At 40.9% G+C, this 23270-nt stretch overlaps 1 protein-coding gene across 8 annotated transcripts in view; it reads right to left on the bottom strand.

The window, feature by feature from the left end:
- OSBPL3 (oxysterol binding protein like 3) overlaps positions 1-23270 on the bottom strand; it is a 176579-nt gene that overhangs the window by 117238 nt on the left and 36071 nt on the right. For 7 of the 8 annotated variants that reach the window (XM_040644176.1, XM_040644180.1, XM_040644179.1 and 4 more), the window contains exon 2: positions 11251-11370. The exons of the other annotated variant lie outside the window; for it this stretch is intronic. The gene's annotated coding sequence lies outside the window, so the exon portion shown is untranslated. The remainder of the gene's footprint in view (positions 1-11250; positions 11371-23270) is intronic. 8 annotated transcript variants of the gene reach the window in all.

Below are 23270 nucleotides of genomic sequence, written 5' to 3'. Positions count from 1 at the left end.
GAGGCCAACTGCAGAAATGCAGAATGAGACACAGAAAGACAGACAGCGAACACGTGCTGTAAGGCACAGCCAGGGACAACGTGAGAGGCACATAAAGAGACAAGTCAGATGGAGAGGCCAGGTGGGCTGGGCTTCCCAGCGGGGGAGTGCAGATTTGGGGGGACTGCTGCCATGTCTGAGGCCCTGCCAAATTTCAGCTCTGCTTCCTGCCGCCTGCCCTGTGCACGACCCCTGCTGTCAACCCAACAAAACCCTCCCTTAGCTGATTCAGTTGCACATATCATTTTCCACATGTGAAGTTAGTAATTTTAACTATCAATACCCAAGATGAGGAAGGATTGGCAAATTTTGACATATATTGTTGATTACAGTATAAATCAGTAAAAATATTTGGGAAATGTACTGAGCAATTGTTATTCAAATGTTATAAAATACTCTTACCCTTTTATTCAATATTTATGATAGGGAAAAAGTCGATACAACCTTCATGCCCAACAGTAGGGGAAAAGTTAAGCAAGTTAAGACTAGAATATATTATTTCGTATCAGGAATACCATTGCCTCTAAAATCATTTGCAAAGAACGTAACTTATAACCTCTTCATGTTAAAAGAAACATGCTAAATAGAAAAATGCAGAAAATATGTAAAAATGTATACTGAAAATAAAGATCAAAGAGACAATGGGGGGCTGTATTTGGATATCAAATCAAAGGGGTTTTCCCCCCTCTCCTTATTAATGTACTTTCAATACTCTTATGAGAATATATTCAAGATGATATATTTAATCACTTAAAATATGGGGGGAAAATAGTGAGAGCCTCTCCCCTCACACTTTCGCACTTGTTTTTCTCAAGCTGTGACTTATCCTCTTGGTAGGGTCCCACTCTGGAGTCCTACATAGAGCTACTGACTCCGATAACTGGTGAAGCTTCTTGCCAATGCTGTCACGTGGACATTTATTTACTACACATTTCCTTGATGCCTGCCCCCCTTGGATGAGGCTGGGTTTAACCGGTACAGACACACTGATGGGCAACTTCTTACATTCTGAGGCAGCCATTCCATTTTTTATATTGTGATTTTTTAAAGATTTTATTTATTTATTGAGAAAGAGAGAGAGAGAGCGTGCAAATGGGAGGAGGGGCAGAGGGAGAGAGAAAATTCCAAGCAGACTCCATGGGGATAGTGAGCCTGAGGCGGGGCTGAATCTCATGACCCCAAGATCACGACTCCAGCCAAAATCAAGAGTTGGGCACTCAACCGACTGCGCCACCCAAGCACCCCAGACATTCAATTTTTAAATGTTTTGATGATCAATGATCTCCAGCTTAATCTGCAGTCCTGAGGCTTATGTGAGAGGCTCGCCAATCCACCAGGGGTTAGGAGACTGTTCCATTTCCAACAAGGTTCCCCCCCCACTCCAAATATTTAGACCTATAGCAGTGCTACTCAAGGTTCTGCCCAAGAATCAGATTTGTCCTGGTTCAGGGTGGTTGCTTGTTTCCCCTTCTTTGGGGGTAATACAAATCAGCTCTATCTGGCTGTCATTAATGTCCTCTTTTTTTCATTTCTTTTTTATGCGCATATACACATATATGCAAAGGGGACAAGGTAAGAGGCACAGCAATTTATCATTTTTATACACGTCTTTGGGTCTTTACAACATAAGAGCACTGTAGACCTATACATATAATTTATATTCAGAAAACGTTATTAAAGATTGCTAAATAAATGGTATGACCGCAGAGTTCAAGGTTTTAAATACCATGTATATGAGCTTGAGGTCTGATTAAAAGAAGCCAAGAGAGGAAAGAAAAATTCTCCTGGCAGGCTCTTCACTGACTTATAGCTATAATAACAAACCCCCTCCATCACCCCTTTCACCATGCATCTCAGAAGTGTGTGTAGATGGAAGGTGATGAGGTCAGTGTACTTATCTGACTTTCTTATTTGTTGTCTAGGTCTTGAAACACAAGAAAGGATGCCCACCTATTATCATATGTAGCCAGATGCCCTTTTAAGACTAGAAGTAATACCCCAATTCCAGGCCAAATATTCCAAAACCCAAGACATTTTCCACATCTCTCCTTGCTGGGCCTCTCAATTAAAAACAAAAACTTTCTTCCTCCCAAGAGGCCCCGTAGGCAGGCCTGCTTGAAGTGAGAAGTACTGAAAGGTCTCAAATGATTTCTACAAGGATGGCTCTTCTTTCAGGTTCAATTCCTGAGGAAGGAAAACTTCCCCTCAGGAGCAATCTCTAGCTTCCTAGGGCTAAAAATGCATTCGGCAGCTCCTTGTCACATGCGAACATTTCACTGTCTTTATCTGTCACTGTTTGTAGCAAAGGGCATCACTGGGTTACACAGAAGAGGAGAAAAGCAGGAAGAGAGGTGGGTTCTGCTAACTGTTTAAATCAGGCTTTTTCCTTTACACCTCAGTGTGGTTAGAGTTCAGAGAGCCAGCGGATTGACACATGCAGCCCCACAGCCATTATCTGACCCATATTTGTGACACGGAAAAGGTTGAGTAGAGGAACTGTCTTGGCTTCCATGGATCAGGCTGGCACACCTGGAGTTAAAGAGACAGAACACTTAACTCCGTTATATTAAAATGACCCTTAAATAGCTATAGAGTAACACCTTATCAGCCTTCAGTTTTGCCCTGGGGTGGTGAAGAGGCAGACACAATGACTAGGTGAACTCCTATAATAGGGCTTGGTATGCGGTGGTAACCGGACCTATTATTTCTTTATGTCTAGAACAATGACCCTCTGGGTGTTCCGAGCTGAGGAAAGTGAGAGTGATCCATTTGCAGCTACAGAAACAGTGTTTGCAAGATGGACACCAGTTCATAAAAAGCTCTCCAGTCCTTGGTGTGAACATGTCAGGGCATGTCATGCCCCTGTTCAAATTTCTTCGGTAGATACTCATTACCTACAAATAATAGATAATCTGCAAATCAGAATCACCTGTGGACATTTTAAAAAACCGAACATGCTCAAGTCCTCTTCCTGAAGATTCTAATTCAATGGTCCTGGGATCTTAGTATGAACGTTTTAAAACAAACCTTCCAGATTAAAATGCACAGGATTGAGGACTACCAGTTGATGCGAGGAGGTCTCAAGCCTTCTGTATTACACACAAGCCTCGATTCCCGTAACTATCCAGCTCACATTTCACCCTCCAACAACACCCCTCCACTTGGCAGTTCCCCACAAACTGTTTCTGAGCCTTTGTGCCAGCCATCCCTGCCCTCGTTGTGAATATGGCCGAGCAGCCACCATCCAGGGTGTGGCTCAAATGAGGCTTTCAGTCCATTCTTCCCTGACATTTCCAGATACACAAAAGATACAGAGAAAGGAATCTAAGCAGACCACTACAGAAAAGCATCAAATCGCAAAGGAAGAGAACAAGAGTAGAGGAACAAAGGAATTACAAAACAGCCAGAAAATAATGAGCAAAACGGCAGTAAGTGCATACCTATCAACAATCACTTTAAATGGAAATGGAAATGAAAACTTAGTAGCTATACTTACATCAGACAAAATAGACTTTAAGACAAAGACATTAATAAGAGACAAGGAAGGTCATTATATAATGATAAAGAAGTCAATCCAGCAAGAGATATAATCGGGGTAAATATTTATGTACCCAGCATAGGAGCACCTAAATATGTAGAGCAAATATTAACGGACCTAAGAGAAGACATAGACAGCAATCCAATAGTAACAGGGGGTTTTAATGCCCCCTTTCATCAATGGCTAGATCATCCAGACAGAAAATCAGTAAGGAAACATCGGGCTTAAGTGACAGGTTAGACTAGACAGACTTAACATTCCCAGGCGGGCACACACCAGGCCGCCCCTGCACACACCTTATTCTGGCAATCACATTTATCACAATAAAGTATTTGTTTGCATCTCTCCTTACTGAACGGTAAGCTCCTGGAGGGCAGACATCATTCTTTTTCTTCTTTATATCCTGCTGTCAAGCAAAATACCTATCATATGATAGGTACTCAGTCAATTTTTGGTAAACAAATTAATAAACGCACTATGTGAAAGTAAGATAGCCAAAAGCGGGATAAATAATACTACTGGCATTATTTTGTTGAGCAAGAAAACCCTTGAATAAACAAAAATCGAACTGTTATTCAATTAGATTCTCCATAATGTGCCTTGGGTTCTAAAAGTTACTTAATAATCCTCAAGCACACGACCGAGAAAGCTCTTGGGAATCTCTGGCTTGCTTATAAGCAATGCTGCTTTCATCTTATGTCTAGAACTCATTTCAAGGGGGCTCATATGACTTCAGTTCTAGTCTTAGACATTTTGCTGAACGAAATCTCTGAAAGAAGCCGGCAGGAGAGTTGGCAAGACAAGGATACATTATATATGCCGTTTAGGGTTTTCTGAATAGCATTTTGCTAAGCTAGAGGCTCACAGGATTTAAAATATGACTCAGAACACCAACTATGATGCCAACGTTTTTATTTTTAGATTTTTTTAACAGAGACGATGGCTATAAATTCAACCTACTCAGTCTACAAATCCTCTAAACTTCCTCCTCGAGAACAGAAAAGCACTTGGCATTTCTCCGGGTATTATTTTATTTGCATATACAGGGATGCTGGTAAAATTTTGGTAACTAAAGAAGAATTAATAACTGACGCTCTAAATGATTCCCATGATTACCGCTTAAGTTGGCAAAATATCCTCAAGCAAAGAAGAAACTTGTTCATGGAAATGTGCATGGGTGGATTGTTCAGTTTTTTTCTTACAATGGTAGGCTTGCTTGTAGTTATATCTGTGCTCTCAGACAAGTGCCAAGGGGACAATAACCGAAGGACCACAAGTTTGAGAAACAAAATGGAACCACAGGAAATTCAAAGGCATGGTAATAATATGTTTGCCTTATACCAAGTGTACTTTGCTGTTTGCCACCTTAGCAGCTCATGATCCTATTTCTTATTTTTTAAAAATTCAACTACATTGAGGTATGATTTATATACAACAAAATGTATCCCTGTTTGTGTACAGTTTGATGAGTTTGGACAAATGTGTATACCTACCGCCACCTGAAGCAGCATACAGAACATTCCCTCAGCAAAAAGCGCCCTTCTGCACTCAACTCCCACACTCACTCACCCCTCTGATTTCCAACCTTATCAATTAGTTTTGTCTGTTCTAGAGCTTCATATAAATGGAATCGTGCAGAATATGCTCTTTTCGTGTTTCTTTCTTTCAACACGTTCTTGAGCTCCAGCCACAGTGTATCAGCAATCCCTTCCCCTTCGTTGATGAGTAGTATTCAACCGTATAAATATACCACAAGCTGTTTGTTCACCAGTTGAGGAACATACGAACTATTTCCAGCTTTTGGTTGTAATAATAAAGCTGCAAGGAACATTTGTATACAGGCCTTTCTCTTGGGTAAATGCACAAGAGCAGGACTCTTAGGCCTTAGGGTAAATGTGTCTAACATTAGAAACTGCCAGCCTGCTCTCCCAGGTGGCTGTGTCTTTCTCTACTCCCACCAGCCATGCCTCCTGACCTCTCCAGTTGCTCCATATCCTAGTCAACACTTGGTATTGTCAGTCTTTTGAATTTTAGCCATGCTGCTGGGTACAGGTATATCTCACTGCGGTTTGATCTACAAGCTATGAAATGTGTTTCCTTCATCATCCAACCTTCTCCTCCTCCTACAGAACACAGGCAATATGGTATAATAAAAATCACTCGTTTAGTTTCTGGAATCTTGAATTTTATCACCAACTTTGTCACTAAATAGTTGCACAATGCTGTAAAAACCATCTACCCTCGCCTCATTTTTGCCCTATCTATAAAATGGTTAAGTCAGCCCAAATGAGACTTAAATTCTTGTTCTAAATAAAAATGAGCATAAAGGAGTTTTATCAAAAGCACATATTCCTTTCATAATAGTTAAGCATTATTTTGGCATAATGTCCCACAGTTTTCAAAGAGAATTTGTATTTATCCTATTTAATGCCCGAGGAATAATTATCTCCAAAATACCACACATTAAGAAAAAAGGGGGGGGGGGCTAAGAACCCTTTCAGTGTAAGGCTCCCTCTTTTGCCTGGTGCTACAAAGCTGGTTTGCTAAATCAGGTACCCTTCCTGAACTCCCTTTCACAGTCCTCTAAGCTTAATTTCCAAACTGCATTTAAAAAACTTCCTGATTCATAAAACACAAATAATCACCTTTGGTCATTTATGTTATGCTCACTAAGCTTTAAATTACATTGTAGTGACTCAGTTAGCAAATTGTTGGATTTCACTGCCCATTCTGCCTTATGCACATACAATATTTCTTTACTACTGTTAAGCCTCATATATCTAGCACCTTATGGAAATTAAGCAAATTCCAAAAGTGAGTCCTCATTCTTTTCATTCCCATAAGGCAAGGTAAGGGTAAAGGTGAAGACAAAATTAATGATAAAAGCAGGAAAATATGATACATTCTTTATGAGGAAACTTAAGGAGTTGGAAGAAAGGGTAAATAGTGATCAGGTGAGGGGGGAAATACATGGCAAAACACTAAAAGGAATGAGTTTTCAGTTCCAAAGAAATAGGTACTAAAAGAAAAAAACTGCAAATAAAACATCGTGTTCAGGGAGATTTAGGGGGAAGAACACAACACTTTTTACCTTCAATTCCTGTCTAAGCAAATTATATATTGCCTACCCAAGATTTAGATTACACTTAACAAAGGTTTCCTATATCTTGTTTGTTCTAAAGATATCTCAGAATATGCCAGCAGACACAGAATAAACCTTTTATTGCTGACAGCAAAAAAGACATGGGCTTCAGTGGGAGGTCTATTTCAATATGAATGAGGGAAGTTGAGTTGCAGCTAAAAAAAAGATCACATCATTTATTTTTAAAAAAATATATGCAGTGTACTTCTAAAGGCCTTTTACCCATCAAGGGGAAAAGGAAAATAATCCTCCTGCCATCAGTTCAGCAGATCATTAACCTCTCCTGGGTCAGTAACCTCTTTAAAAGTCTAATGAATGTTAGAATGAAGTCTTTCCAGAAAAACAATCCTTTAGCTTTGTACAGCCCCAAGAGGTTCAGCTCCATGAAGGCCTTCCATGGCGCCTTATAGGTTTAGGGACCCTAGGCTTACAATGTCTAAGGGCCCCTAATTAAATAAATTCATCAGTGTGATTTCTGCTGACAATAATTCAAAGAGAATCTGTATTCCAAAAGAGGAAAGCAAACCTCTCCTAATCCAAATCCCCAAAATAATACATGGTAGAATCTGAAGATTTATTTTTAAAGATTTTATTTATTTACTTGAGAGAGAGAGCAAGACAGAGAGCACATAAGCAGGGGGGAGAGGGAAGGGGGGGAAGCAGGTTCCCCACTGAGCAGGGAGCCCAACGTGGGGCTCAATTCCAGGACCCCGAAATCATGACCCGAGCTGAAGGCAGATGCTTAACCGACTAAGCCACCAAGGTGCCCCTGAAGATTTTTTTTTTAATTCTAAAAATTATTGAATATTCTCTTAAGAAGTATATGTTCAGAGGTAGAAAGTGAACTGTAGGGATGCTCCCAGACATCCATTCCCTAATCATTGCCCCTCCAACATGAGAGTAAGCCAAGAAGTATGAATAGTCATTTGAGTGGGTGATGTCAGTACCTTCCATTTCTAGAATAGGTTTATTCTAAAAGGAGGAATTCATTATGGGGCACAGAGGGAGGAGAGTAAATGGCTAGAAAAATGTATGGGAACAAACTGATGTGATTTAATTTTGAGACATTCAGGAATATAAGTGAAAAAGAAGGATGATTGGAGAATTCTGGCTTGTAAGGCAGATGTCTGTCTGTGGCAAGTAGAATAACAACCACCAAATATATCCACAGCCTAATCCTCGGAACCAGTGAATGTTACCTTATATGGCAAAATGGACTTTAGAAATAGGATTAAAGTAAGGCCCTGGAGATGCGGAGGTTATCCGGAATTATCCATGTAGGGCCAATGCAAGCACAGGGTCTTTCTAAGAGAGAGGCAGGCGATCCATTAGTAGACTGCAACGTGATGAGATGGGATGATGGAAAATGAGATGTGATGTGGCACCCTAAGCCAAAGAATGCAGGTCGTCTGGAAAAGGTGGAGAAAGCAAAGAAGCAGATTTTCCACAAGAGCCTCCAGAAGGAACACAGCCCTGCTGACAAGCTGATTTTAGACTTCTGACCTCCAGAATTGTAAGGGAATAAATTTGTATTGTTTGAAGCCACAAGACTCAACAACTGAGTTTTGTTATAGCAGCAATAGGAAACTAACACATTCTCCAACTCTGCTTTTTTTAAGATGCTAAGAAAACAAAGGAACAGCATATGAAACAAGTATTTTCTGATGAACAACAAATACCTCCATGAAGAAGGCTAAGAATAGTTCAAATGTGGCTCTGAGCCAGCGACACATGGGGAAGTGATGTGATAGCATGGAAAACCACTGGACTAAGAGTTAGGAAATCTGGATTCTCATCCTCGCTCCTCCATGTACAGTTATGTGTCATCAGGCAAGCACAGCCTCTTTGGGTCTCAGTGACTGATCTGTAAAAAGAAACATGTAGACTACACAAATTATAATGTCTCCTTAACAAAGGCCAGAGGACTTTCTCTACTGACTAGTTCTAACCAGTGGCCAGGTTTCCCATTACCTAGTGTTTCCATGTCCCCTCTTAATCCTTATACCACCCTATGAGGTTGGCCACACGTTTCCTATCTTAACCTTAAAGAAGTTATATCATTTTCCCACCATCCTTGGGATCTGAATGTAGGTCTGTCTGATGGGAGGCCACCTTCTCCACTGTACTGTGCTTTCTTGGCAAGGTGCATACTGTGCATCTATGGATCTGAGACAGGTTAGAACAGAAGAGCTAGAGAAGACCACCAACACAAATCAGGATCATGGATATGCTTGAGCAAACGAAAGAAAATCAGGGAGGGGGTGCAGTGGGGAGACTAAACTGCCTTATATCCAAGCATTTTAAACACTAGACGTTCAAGGATGAACTTTCTGGGATCACTTTTTAAAACAAAAGAAACATTTCGTGACACAAAGTGGCCTCAGAGGGCAGACACTCTACTGTTCTAGGAGGTAGAGGGCTATATTCCAAACCAGTGAAACTTCCTTCCTTCACATTCAAATTCCACACTGGGCCCATACTGCTGCAGCAACTCCAGGCCTCATGGTTCACGGGAGGAGAATGGAAAGGCTGCTGCCCAAAATAGTTTAATAAGGCCAGCAATGATTCACGGAGTAATAACAGGCCAAGCAGGCAGATGCCTGCAGAACTGGGGCCCAGCTGAGAGGGGGTTTCACGGCCCAAGGTTACACTGGAGAATAAAGAGGACATTCATTGTATGTTTTCAAGGAGGGAAAGATCATTAGTACCACTTACAAACTCCCAAAAAGGAAGTCAAATATGAGGTAATTCAGCTCGACAATTTATTAACACTGTCCTAGAGTTCAAAAGCAACAGACCCATAGAGGTAAAAAGCAACCATGCAAGCAAAAGCCCTTTGGAATGTCTTCTCTCTCAAAGGCTCTGATTTAGTTCCAAAATTCGCCAAATAAATTCCATGTGCATAACCATATCTTCTTTAAAAAAAAAAAAAGACTTATTTATTTGACAGAGAGAGAGACAGCCAGCGAGAGAGGGAACACAAGCAGGGGGAGTGGGAGAGGAAGAAGCAGGCTCCCAATGGAGCAGGAAGCCCAATGTGGGGCTTGATCCCAGGACCCTGGGATCACGCCCCAAGCCAAAGGCAGACGCTTAACGACTGAGCCACTCAGGCGCCCCCATAACCACATCTTCTGTTTATGAATAGCTTAAAAGAAGCAGAACATGTAAAGGAGAACAAAAATACCCCCAAAACTGTAAAGAGACCAACAATCATAGGCCAGTCTAAAAACTTGAGTAACTCCACAATATAGAACACTTAGGTCATTAATGGTCTTTCTGATTACACTCCTGTTCTCAAGGAAGTCTAACAGCTGAGTGAAAGTTTAAGCAGGTTATGCAAAGAAAGAGAAAATTTGCTTTTTCATAATTAATCTATCTTAAATTCCAGTTGAGGCAAGTATTTGCATATGCTCCCAGTTCTCTTCTGAAATCAATGTTTACATACTTAGTTACTAGACAAGTAAACAGATGGGCAATTTACAAAGTTAATCACTATCTGCTTTTGCTATCAAAATTTGGTATTCTAGCCAAAGAGTCAAACATACCTATGCAAAGATACATACAAGAGTTACATACAGCATAAATAGAAAGGGTAAAACAATAAACACTAAGATTCGTTGGCATTACAGTGGTTTATTCTAGAAATAGCTCCGTGGATAAAACGAGAAAAGCAAAGCTTAAAAGAAGGAAGAGACAGAATGTGATGAAGCTGATGAGAAAAGGCAGGCCATATGTGTCATTGCTCTAAAATGGGACTCAGAGAGAAAGTCAATTTTCTCAGCTGGAGTCGGAAGTAAGAGTTTGGAAGTGAAAGGAAATAAGGTCATGTGAGAGCAGTTTTTTACCTGTGATAAGGTAAATCTCACCACTGCAACGAAGGCCTTGTGAGAAACACCAGTATCAATGACCTCAACATGTTTTTATTCAAATATTAACAGGTAACCACAGCAAGCTCAACACCGATCTCACTGACAAGTGTGAGTCTTTGCTGGCCATCTGAGAAGCAGAAATCATTTCATTATATTCCTCTCATGTATGTGAGTTAATGACAAATAACGAGTTCCTGGGATCAAAGACGAATTACCAGTAATAGACGTGAAATCAAAACAACTGCCAAAAACAGCAACAACAAAAAATACCTTCATAAATTATTAGAGTATAAGGCACCTGCTGAGCCAATGGAAACGGAAAACAACCCTCATTTAACAGGTGCTTTGCCAAAAATATATCTACTTTTCCCCCCTAACCATTGAGGAGGAGTGTAAAGTACATTATGGTTTCCAGAAGCCTGGGTCCAGGCTGGTCTTCTTAAAATCAGATAAAAAATCAGGATGAACAGGGGCATCTGGCCGGCTCACTCAGTAGAGCACGTGACTCTTGATCTTGGGGTCATGAGTTCAAGCCCCACGGTGGGCATAGAGCTTACTTTAGAAAAAATTAGGATGAACAACAACAGGAAAACTTAGGGTAACTACTCAGGTGGCTTTATCCTTTAAATAAAGTCTAAAATTGAGTTTGCCATGCAGCTTACCTTTGAGTGAATCTTCTAGAAATATTTCACCCTTGAAAAACAATGGAATGACCTGTTTTAGTTAGGCTGCACTTTCATTTATATCTTCTATTCCTTGGTGCAGAGTTCAATGTCCTTGGGCTGTGGGCAGATGGAAAAGCCAGAAATTACAATTTTGCTGAAATGCTTTCGTCCTGGGAGAGTTGATTATCCCCACTGCACAGGTTTGTCTCACCTTATGGAATGCATGACCTTGAAAATTGTGTGTACTCATTGAAAAATGATTTCAAGAACCTTGTAGTGGCTTTTTCTTTTTAAGATAAGACCCCTTTGAAAAATACATACGAGGTTGCTCATCATAAAGTTGTTGGTATGAGTAAAAACTCCGGAAAATGAATAGAGAATTGGTTATATAAGCTATTACATATCTATCCAGTAACCTGCAAGACATTCATTAAAATAATAAAACAGGCACGAGGAAAACTTTTCTTAACTTAAAAAAATAATTATAGAATCACAAGAAGTTGCCAAAACAGTGCAGAGTGTTCAGTATACCCTTCACCTAGCTCCCATCAATGGTAATATCGTATATATAATTAGCCAAAACCGGGAAATTACCATTGGCACAATACAATTAGCCAGGCTACAGTCTACTCCGATTTCACCAGTTTTTACATGCGCTTATTTTGTATGCATGTATGTGCACTGTGTATAGTTCTATAAAATGTTATCGGAGGTATATTCATGTGTTCAGGTACCCACCACAACTAAGCCACAGGACTGTCCCACTGCCACCAAGGTACAAAGAGCCTTTGCATTACCGGTACATGTTCTGTGTCTTGATCTGGGCAGTGGTTATGCTGTGCACTGAACACCTACGCAATTCAGAATGTAATTTCTGTCTGAATTTTTTCAAAAAAACTGATGATAAAGCTCTACTGGTTGACATGGGCAAATATTCCAGATAGATTAGGTTAAAAAATGTTACAAAACAGTCTTTATAAGAGGATCCCATTTTTGTATAATTATATGTCTATGTACCAAGAAAAAGAAATCCTAAAACAAAAAATGTACATATATTCTCAAGGAGGGAATCTTTTTTTAAAATCACCATTTAATTCATTCTTAGGTTTCTCCTGGTTGAAAAGTTAACTTTTATATCTCCAATACAATCCTTTTTATCACTCCCCTAAAATGCAATGTCATTCAACTTTATAATGAATGGGCCTCGGGCTATCAGTTGCAGTAAAAGATGAACTTGAAAAAGCCTTCCTCCTGAAGCTCTGTGTGTTAGAATATGTGTGAATTTTCCAAAGGAGCTGAGACACTGAATACAGACTGTATTCTAGGACTAACTTTTCCTCTCACAATTAAAAAAAGATACCACTACACTCTTGTGACCACAGACTGCGGGCTAAATATGCAAAAGGGTTCTAAGGACCTCAAAATACAGGAGACAAATATCCTGCTCTTACAAGATCAAAACTGCAACACAACATGCCAACTTCTTATACCACCAGCAAGAATAAAGTCCTGGGAGTAGATAGCAGAGTAAACCACCAATTTTGTCTAGGAGTATTCTGGACAAAGGATGACTCTGGATCTGGGCCTTGAAAGCTTATATTTGGGCCAAGTGCAAAGGAAAGAGGAAGTAGGAGAGGGTCATTCTAGTCAGAGAGAATGCTATGAGCACAGGAACTTAAGGGAATATGTAAAGGGAGATGATTCCAGAAACAATCTTAAATACCATGCCAAAATTTTGGACTGCATTATCTTTTTTTTTTTTTTTAAGTAGGCTCCATGTCTAGCTTGGAGCCCAACATGGGGCTTGAACTCACAACTCTGAGATCAAGACCTGAGCTGAGATCGAGAGTCAGAGAGTCAGACGTTCAACCAACTGAGCTACCCAGACGCCCCTAGACTGGATTATCTTACATGTGGTAAAAAAAACCCAAGGATTTTTAAGTAGAGGACTAGACTGGTGACAGTGTTTACACTGAGTTGGAATGGAGAGAATTGTAAAAATCAGATAAATTACTGAGCTCTGACCAGTGTACTAGGTGAAAGATGATGAGACCCGAATAGGGGCAGCAACAGCAGGCATAACAGAGCAGGATACTAATTAATACATTTGATTTGTACTTTTTCCAACTATATAAATGGCATCATGCTGTATATACCCCAGAGCCTGACTCTTTTTGCTCAACATTATTCTTGAGATTTACCTATCATGACCCATGTAGTTCTAGTTCTTTCATTTTAAGCTCTATAGAATTTAGATGATTGAACACATGACCTTCATCCACATCTTGGTTATGAAAATTGAAGTTGTTCCAATTTTTTGTTCTAACAGAGAGTGCGGAACAGAGCATATCTTCTCCCTTACACGTGTATATAAGACTTTCACATATTTGAAAATAGAACTTCTGGCTTATGGAGTTATAAGGATTGAACATCTTAAACCAAACTATTTCTTGCCAAATTATTCTCTACAGTGGTTGTTCTAATTGATATTCCCATAGACAAAAGAGGAGTTTCCATTCTACATGTCCTTGCCCACACTTGGTATGGTTAAACTGTTTAATTTTAACAAATCTGTGAGTGTGGAATGGATATTCTTGTCCTGGTTTTATATTATTGTTTCCGGGGCCTAGAGCTATTACCAAAGTATAATCCATGAATTAGAGTGTGGGTAGTGAGGGAGAGGGAGAAAAACTATTGGGTGTGCTGCTTGGGTAACAAGCATAGAAGTATCTGTTAGGAATTACATTTAGCTGCAATTTTCACACACACAGTGGCCTAAATAAACTAGGACTTACTTGCCATGAAAAGAATCCAGAAGGCATTCCAAAGCTAATATGGTAGGCAGCTCTACGGTCACAAATAGCCGAGCACCTTTTTATCCCGAATTTCATCCTCAAGATCACCTGAGGGTCAAAGATGGCTTCTGAAACTCTACTGATAATTCAAATTGGAAGGCCAGAAGAAGGAAAGAGATTTGGGCAAAAAGGTCATTATCTCCCAGTCAAAGAGCTTCATTTTTTTTTTTTTTAAGGTAAGGTGCCCAGGAAGAAAACAAGATTCTGTTACTAATTAAAAGGTGTACAATGGGAGGCAAAATTCTTTGCCGTAAGTAAGTGATACGATTAATCAAGATACAGAACACAAGAACAGACAAGAAGAAAGAAAATAGAGCTCAAAAGATAGAGGTCAATGGAGAGATACAGATTTAAGAGCGGTCAGGTTGGAGCTATAAGATATAATCATAGGAATGACTAAGCTCATGAAAACACCACTGATCAAGAAAAAGACATGGTGAGGTGACTGCACCAGGAAAGCCAAGATTTAACAGGAAGAAAGAGGAAAAGTCGATGGAGGAAGCCAACATATAGGAAGAGAATATTCAGAGAAGAAAGAAAATCAGCGCTTATAATTCAAAAGGAGCAAAGTCTTTGAGCACTGAGGAGGCAGCTGTAGAAGCTACTAGGAACTATGTCCCCAGCAGCCATTCTCCCCGGCTTCTCCGTTGCTAATAGAATTCCAGTTTTGTTCAGACGCTGAAAAGTTATGTACTTGAGAGGAGCCTGGACCCCTCCCCAAACCCAGGCTAAAAACGTAGACAACTTCAAATCTATGGGGAAATCCCATTCCTTTGCACTGATTGGCTTAGGCAAGTAAGTGTGGTGCACTCCTGGCCAATGGGAGTCCAGGGTCAGTTTAAAGAGGAAATAGAGCTAACACGTTGTGATTGGTAGGGAGGAAAGACTAAAGAAACTGGGTCCTAATGACACGGTCAAGTCATTAAATTAAGCTAATCTGGAACTGTCCTACTTCCAGACTTCTGTTATGTAGCGCTGAGAGAGAGAGAGCGCGCGCGAGCTTGCACAAGCAGAGAGGGGCAGAGGGAGAGAGAGAATCTTAAGCAGGCTCCACACCCAGGGTACAGCCCAATGCGGGGCTGGATCTCACGACCCTGAGATCATGACCTTAGCAGAAATCAAAGAGTCAGATGCTTAACCAACTGTGCCAGCCAAGCACCCCTATGTAGCCTCTTATTTAAGCCTCTTGTTTTTGGGTTTTCTGTAATTTCGGCCAAAATCATCCCAACTGATAGAATAGCCAACACTATCAACAGTTATAGACAGGCAGGATGGCATCAGGAGGCCTTGGGGCATGGGATTTAGAATGGAATGACACAGTTCCATCACCGAGAGGGGAACGCATCAATAACTCTGGGGGCTGTATATAAAGTTGGGAGAATTGCTTCTTAGTGACCTCTGTTTCTAGATAAAATGAGGACAAGTTCAAATGCTGAGAATGAGGTGGGGGAAGAAAGCTTCATCCTTGAAGAGAATAATAAAGGTTTGGAATAGCTGCCCCAGAAAATGGGAAAGAGTACAAACTTTGGGTCAGCAAAAAGATTTCCAAGTAACATCAAGGGCTGTGATAACTTTAAAACCATACACGTGTAAGGGAGCCCACCATCAGTCACAGAGTGAATACGGAGAGAGAAGAGGCTGTGGTGTTGATTCAGAGGTGGAAGAAGAGGTGAGTTCTTCTGTGGAAGGTCCACAGCGAGGAAATCGCTGTCCCAGTGACAGATAATCGAAATCATTGACCACATTGTCCAGGTACACCAGGGAGAAAGTGAAGGAGTGGGGGAAGTCTAGGCCAGACAGACAGAAAACAGGGTGGATATCAAGGGAATAAATTCACAGAGTCTGAAGAACAGGTTTAGTGCAAGAAAGCAGATGAGAAAGGTGGGGGCTCTGACAGAGGGCAGGGTATCTCAGAAGCCAGAATCCTAGGGTGTGGTCATGGAGTGGGTTGCTGAGGTGGCGTGGAAAGGAAGGTCGTTGACAACAAGGAGATGAGGCACAGTGAATGAGGATGTTGGATCAGCCCCCCCAAAAGGGCACAGCACAAGCCAAGAGATCAAAGGAAATCAGGAGACAGCTATGAACCGGGAGCTGACACCACCCAAACCACTCTTCTTCACATTTCTTCTCATTTCTGAATACATGTGGCATCCAAAGATTCCTTAAGAAGGAGAACTGTACCAGCCTACGCAATAGTTTCAGGCAAACAACCCTGTACATATATATACAAAATGTGGCCCTGAGCCCTGGGAAAATCCTCGAAAACTCAGTCTGTTATCAGACAGCTCCTCCTAATTGGGTCTTCCTTCCTACCAATTTAAAATGCCCTTGACGAATGAAATAAGAAAATTGCATTTAAGAGATTTCTTAAAAGTTTCTTCTTCCAGCATTTCCCTTTTTTTCTCTTCCCACTGCCACCTGCCAGGCTCAGACAGAAATTACTGCTTCTTGCCCAGATGACAACAATAGCTCCTACCTCGCTTGCCAACCGCTGGGCGCTCCCCACTCAAACCATCCCGTACACGCTTACCAAACCCATCCTCCTAGAGCACCTGCCTGACCCCATCACTCCTCTGTGCAAATGTGTGCAGTGACTCATCACCGTCCAGGGCGCCGGCTTTCACGTTGAGCTCTTACAGCCACTACATCCCGTGAGAGGGGTGCAAGTGCTCCCCTCATGAAAATCAAATCATGCAATCACTTCTCAAACTACAGACAGAAAAAAAAAAATAGATGTAACAGATACTTTTCCTCCATTTTAAGTTTCTCTCTTTTTTCTACTTTCTTAATTTTTGGCATCAACTCCCACTTGTCCACGTTACCATGTAATAGAGGAGATATCTGATCTAACATAATATATTTAGTTACTCGAAGCATAACATAACATTTCGTGGAATTTTTCTACGTGCAAATCTTGTGAACAAACGATCTACAAAATAAAGTCCACGGTGTAGAGGCAGTATTCGAGGCCCTCCCCAGTTCTGAGCCAACCTCCCTTTCCAAGCTCACCTCTCACACTTTAGTCCACTTATCCTAAATGCAGAGCAAGCTGGGCTGGCTTCACAGGTATTTGCACCCACACCGATCTAAGGACACAAGGCTGCATCTTGCTCACATTTCTCTGTGTCACACATAACACAACGTGCAGGAGGAAGCTTCGTTCCGCAGGCTCCCCGCGTAACTGCTTCACATACTTTGGGCCCCACCAGAAATGTATGTTGAGTCCACCTGACTCAAGTAAACTTACCTCAAAAATCCCAAGAAGTTATTTTATGAAACTTTATAAAGAAAAAAATGGATTACTTGAAAAGAACAGAACTTGCAGAGTATGGAATAATCTATACCAAATTTATGAGATAGTGACTAGGTTGAAGTATAGACATTCTCATATACAGCAATAATGAATACAGAGTTCAAAATAAAGCTAAGTGTCCCCGCCCCCTGACACATCATTAAGTCCACTTGAAGCCACGTGACTAAATTCATGACTCTCCAGCTACTATCCAGACACTTTGCTTGCTTTGTTTCCGTCTTGGTCGCATGATGATCCATGCATTCCATGCTGCTGGTCATCAGAATAGGAACGTCCTGGCATCAGGTCTCATTTAGTTAGCAAGAGAAAATTCAAAGTCCCTGAAATGTGAAATTACGACAAATGCAAAGTTCAAAAGTTTCCATGTTTCTATGACGATGGCCATTTTTGGCCCTGTTAGGTGCAAGTCTTCAGTCCCTTTGCTGAAATCTTTGAGGCCAGAAACATTTAGAATTGTTTTTCTTTTTGTTTTTAATTTTAGAAAGGGAATACGGTATGTACATCAAGTAATAACAGTTCCAGCAGGACCTGGAGCAGCATTTCACAGACATGTTACAGCAAAATGTATGAACATTCCTATTAACCCGAACAAAAACCATAAATAGCTTCCTGTCAGTTCAGGTCAGACTTGGCCTTCAAATGAGCTAAAACAAAAACAAAAACAAAAACAAAAACAAACCAAATCAAAACCTGTTGCTATTCAGATTTCACAACTGTGAGAAGAGACCGAGTTACAAATAACTGTGCAATGCGGAGCTTAAGAAGGTGACCGTTGCTGTCGCCGCTTCTGCAAAGAGAAGATGCTCTTATGGCAATGCCTGCTTGAAAAGGCCGTCTTCTCTGCAGCTCCAAAGAGAACCTGGGCTCAGGGGCTGCAAGAAACTCCCAGGGTCAGACGCAAGCTCAGGAGGTTTTCCCCCATAACTTACAAATTTCCTCAATGTATTGGTTACTTCAAGTGCTATATATCACGAACTCCTTATTCTAATCTATCCAGACTGTGGCAGCGCTGGGTTTTAGGATTCGACCAACTTATGCCACCTCCATAAATTGCACCGTACACGGAGCTAGACGGCAAGATTCACGCTGAAGAATCGGACGCTCGCGCCACAGCGCTCTGGGTCACAGCACATCACGACACAGCGAGGGGCACAAGAATGCTTACGCCACGTGGGCAGCTGTACCTACCTGCTTATTCATCCTATAGGTTTAAGGAACACAGAGGAAACATTTCAGTCTGTTGGTTCATTCAGCCATTTCATTCCAAAACAAAAATCACCAAGAAAGGTCGCTAGCTTCTCACCCGGCCCCTCTCCACCAAAGATGATGGAGCAGGACGACAGGCCTATGAACAGCTTTCCAGCACTCTGCTTCCCCGCCCTTTGGCAACTGGCATTTAGTAATCAACGAGCTCATCAGCAGAAAGTTGAAAAAACAACAGGAAAGGAACAGAAATGAGCTGGAAAAAGTGGGGCATACGCATACCCAGAGATGTAAATAAAGTAGTTTGAGGACACATTTGTTGAAACGCGTGACCAAAGAAAACAGCCTGAGGGCTATAAAAATAGTTATCAAGGGTTTATGTCAGGTTTGTCTCATTATTTATGTATGATGTCAATTTGCATTTCTACAGATTAGGCTTCAGCATAGAGGCACACCTGCATTTGGCTTAGTTTGGAGGAAACATGGCCCAATATTAAAACAAAAACAAAGAAACATAGCCCAATATTAAAAACAAAAACCAGCCTCAGTTCTCTGAGCAAGATGTCACAAATTCCCTCCCAGGCTCCTTCTACATTTCTCTAAAGTCTTCGGAGTTTACAATTGAGAAAGCAGAATCCCTTTTCTCTTATCAAAAAATAGAAAATATCCATTATATGCTCACTCTCTTTCAACGGTCAGGTGAATTCCTTAGATTCTGGGATTGGGGCTTGGGATTTGCCAGGTACAGGGCTCCACATGATCTCTTCCTTTTGGAAGACCTACCTGTTGTGATAGCTAAAAATGCCATTACTCCCCCCATTCTCATCTCCACCTTCAAAATCACCCCATAACAAAACACCAAATCCATAACGAGAAATGCATCACCTCAAATCTCATCTCTGCAGCTTCTGTATTTGCTTTTGTGGAAATTTTAACGACCTAAATAAGAACATACTTCTCTAAGAAGGCCATTAAACTAGATAAGATCAGGGTTAACGCTATAAATCTATATCTATGCATATCTCCAAGGAAACCCATCTAATATTAGAGCCATGCTAAGAAACAGATTCAATTTTGAAAGAAACCAGGCAAGTAGAATTTAATAAAATGGAAATGTGACTCTAAGAAGAGCTTTCATCCTCCCTGATGCTGATTGTATCTCCACAATGACACAACTAAATTGGGAAGGACTACTGAAATACCCACAGTATTACAAACAGATGGGACTTTGGCTGGTCCATTCTGAATCTTCCTTGACACTCATCATTGTACTCCAGTGTAGTCCGTTTATGACGCTTATCTTGTGTTTCAGGTTAAACACAAACTAGAAGAGGCAATAATAGTCAAATCAAGAATCCTTTACTCAACCAGTCTTCCCTGCATCAATAGCAAACCAGAAGAAGTCAATAATTTCCTTTCAAATGCAAAGAAATCCAAGGAAAAAATTAAAGAAAATAGGGGCGCCTGGGTAGCGCAGTCGTTAAGCATCTGCCTTCGGCTCAGGGCGTGATCCCGGCGTTTTGGGATCGAGTCCCACATCGGGCTCCTCCGCTGGGAGCCTGCTTCTTCCTCTCCCACTCCCCTGCTGTGCTCCTTCTCTTGCTGGCTATCTCTCTGTCACATAAATAAATAAAATCTTTAAAAAAAAAATTAAAGAAAATAATTTTATTGGGGAAAAACCAAATATTAAAGAGCAATCTGACTTTGAGGGATGGGGTGATCGTGTTCCTTGTATTCTAAAATATGACTTTCTGGGCTACAAATGTGGCTATTTAACACCTCCGAAACTTACGATGAAACTTTGAGCAAAAGCTACTATTTTCCTATTTGCATTAAGCTTACCTGACTCGGTTACTGAGATTATAGAGGGAAGGCTACCAAGAAGAAATTTCAGGTGTTAAAAATGCCTTCGAGAATTAAAAAGTTCAATAAACCTGACCTGTCTCTCCCTCTTGAAAGACAAGGATGTCAAGTGCACTTCTGTAAGCCACTATTTTATCCAAAGGTTGGTACCACAAAATGGTATTATGTTCGTATTTTTCTCATCTGGCAACGTACATAGCTCCTTCATGAGTTTTCTTTCTTATTTTATTTTCTTTAATGGTGACATAGAAATTAATGAACAACCTACATCTATATTGTCATCAAAAATATTTTAGAAACCAAAAAACATGAAGAAATAATTCTGGCCCAATGAGTCAACATCTTTTTTTTTTTCCTGATGAATTCCATGGCTAGTTTTTTTCTTGTATTTGAGCAAGCAGCATTCGTCAGCCAAAACAGCCGCTGCCAAGTTATCTGATCAACTCCACCAAAGGCACTAGTTGAGAATAAAGAGACAAAAGAAAATCTACTTTATTACAAATCAATCACCATTTATCTTACCCATGACCAGCTTTCTTCCCTCCTTCAAGCCAAGTCTTCCTTTTCCAGGCTGAGCATCTCCATTTCATTCACTCATCCTTCCACAACACAGTTTCCTGCCCCTTCTTCATCCTTGTCACTCCCCTGAGGACGGAGTCTGTTGTGAGTACGCGGTCTGACCATCTGACATAGTGTCCTGTATCTACTCACTCAACAGAGGCTTAGTGAGCAGCAAGTATTAGTCTAGGAATGAGGGATACATCTCTGGCAAAGTCCCTGCTCTCCCGAAGCTTAACATCTCATGTGGCACCGAGAACATGCCCGACACAAAGTAAGCACTCAGTTAATTAAAAAAAAAATCCCTTATGACATGTATAGCCTGCATTTGAACACAATATTCCATACATAAGGTTTAATGTCTTGAAAACGGCACACTTGGGGCACCTGGGTGGCTCAGCTGGTTACGCGTCTGCCTTTGGCTCAGGTCATGATTCCAAGGTCCTGGGATTGAGTCCGACGTCAGGCTCCCTGCTCCACAGGGAGCCTGCTTCTCCCTCTCCCTCTGTCTCTTCCCTCTGCTGTGCTCTCTCAAATAAAAATAAAATCTTAAAAAAAAAAAAGAAAATGGCACACTTGGATATGGTGAAACAATTACTGACAGGGAAAAGCAAAAACTAAAAGTACATGCAAGACTTTGAAAAGCTGAGCAGTCTAGCTCATTGTAAAGGGGAAGGACATAACTACATTAATCACAATATAAGAAGATGTTCATGGTTCATAAGAGGTTCAAATTATGTCTGCACTCTGTTCAAAAGTATAGATAATATATTTTAGATGTAAGACACAGTTGATTTAAAATATTTTATTTCTTTGTACTTGTTCCAATTACTATTGCTATGTAACAAATTACTCTGGAAACTTTGAACAACTATTTTATGTGGCTCATAATTTGGAAGAGTCAAGGACTTAGGACAGGCTTGGCTGGGCAGTTCTCGTTCAGGGTCTCAGATGCCAGGAAGGGCTGGGGCCATCTGAAGGCCCAGCCAGGTGGATGTCAAGATGGCTCCCTCACAAGGCTGGGAGCTGTTGCCGCCTGCTGACTGGGAGCTTCTCCACATGGCTACTCCAGCATGTTAACCTCAGAGTCATCCTATTTCTATACCGCACTTGGCTTCCCCAGAACTAGTATCCCAAGAGAAGCAGGCGAAAATTGGATGGCCTTTTACGACCTAGTATTGTAAGTCAGATAGTGTCATTTCTGCCATATTCTGTTGGTTAAAGCAGTCATAAGCCAACTCATATTCAAGACAAAGGTACACAGACCCCATCTATCAATGTCAGGAGAATTCTGGCCATTTTTTAAAAATTGCCACAGTTCTTAAAGGATAAGTTTCAGTTACTTTTAAAATGTGGGAAGGTAAAATACTTCATTCTAGATATGAGTCATTATGAGAGAAATATTATCTGCTACTTCGCTCGGTCCAAATATCTTCTTTTGTTAAATAAGTTAAGCTTAACTAATGGATTAGCTAACAAGAGGGTCATGAATGGCTTTCAAACTTCGGGGCTCTTAAGCAACAAAAGGCCACATGAGCACAAAGTCCTTGTCTTAAGAACTTAAGGACAGGCTCTGGGTCCACGCTACCCACTCCAGACGGCAGTGATTTCTCCCGGCTCTGCCCCCTTCGCTTGTCATCATGCCCTTCAGACTGATGAGTTGTAAAAGCAGGTGGGAGCAGAGGCAGTGACACAGAGACAGAGACTGCGTCTCTGTCATTAGCTTTGTGATGCTAAGAACTGTCTACATTCTTTCTTTCCCACAGCATCCAGCAGGCACCCAAAAAAGGTTTGCTCTTTGACTTGTACTCAGAGTCTCAGTGCTCATTATTCTTGCCCCATTCATACTTTTAAATCGCTGAAACAAGACAATCTGGGTAACAGATGCTGGACTGCTGAGTTGTAGAGAGGCTTAGAGCTGTCTAAAACAAAGACGGGTGCTCCCCATTTCTGACAACGATCAAGGTGTTTAAAGAGAATCAAAATGTCACATGGAGGTTGAACTCAAAGATTCTAAGAAAGACCTCCATAACTCTATAATATAGCAAAATTGAATTCCTATAAATATGTGAAATATTAACATTCACTATCCCCCTTCCATAAATGTATTAAAATAGAGAAAAAGACACTTAGGAAACTCTGATTAACACATCTTAATTAGGAGGGCATATGGGGGAGCTCTCTGGAAAAAAGCTTTTCTGAGATGTTTATACAAAGCGTATGGT

This window comes from Ursus maritimus, unplaced genomic scaffold (genome assembly GCF_017311325.1).
Source record: "Ursus maritimus isolate PB19 unplaced genomic scaffold, ASM1731132v1 scaffold_3, whole genome shotgun sequence".
NCBI classification, from domain to species: domain Eukaryota; kingdom Metazoa; phylum Chordata; class Mammalia; order Carnivora; family Ursidae; genus Ursus; species Ursus maritimus.
The sequence above is the reverse complement of the archived record's forward strand: the minus strand, read 5'-3'. Positions and strand labels throughout refer to the sequence as shown.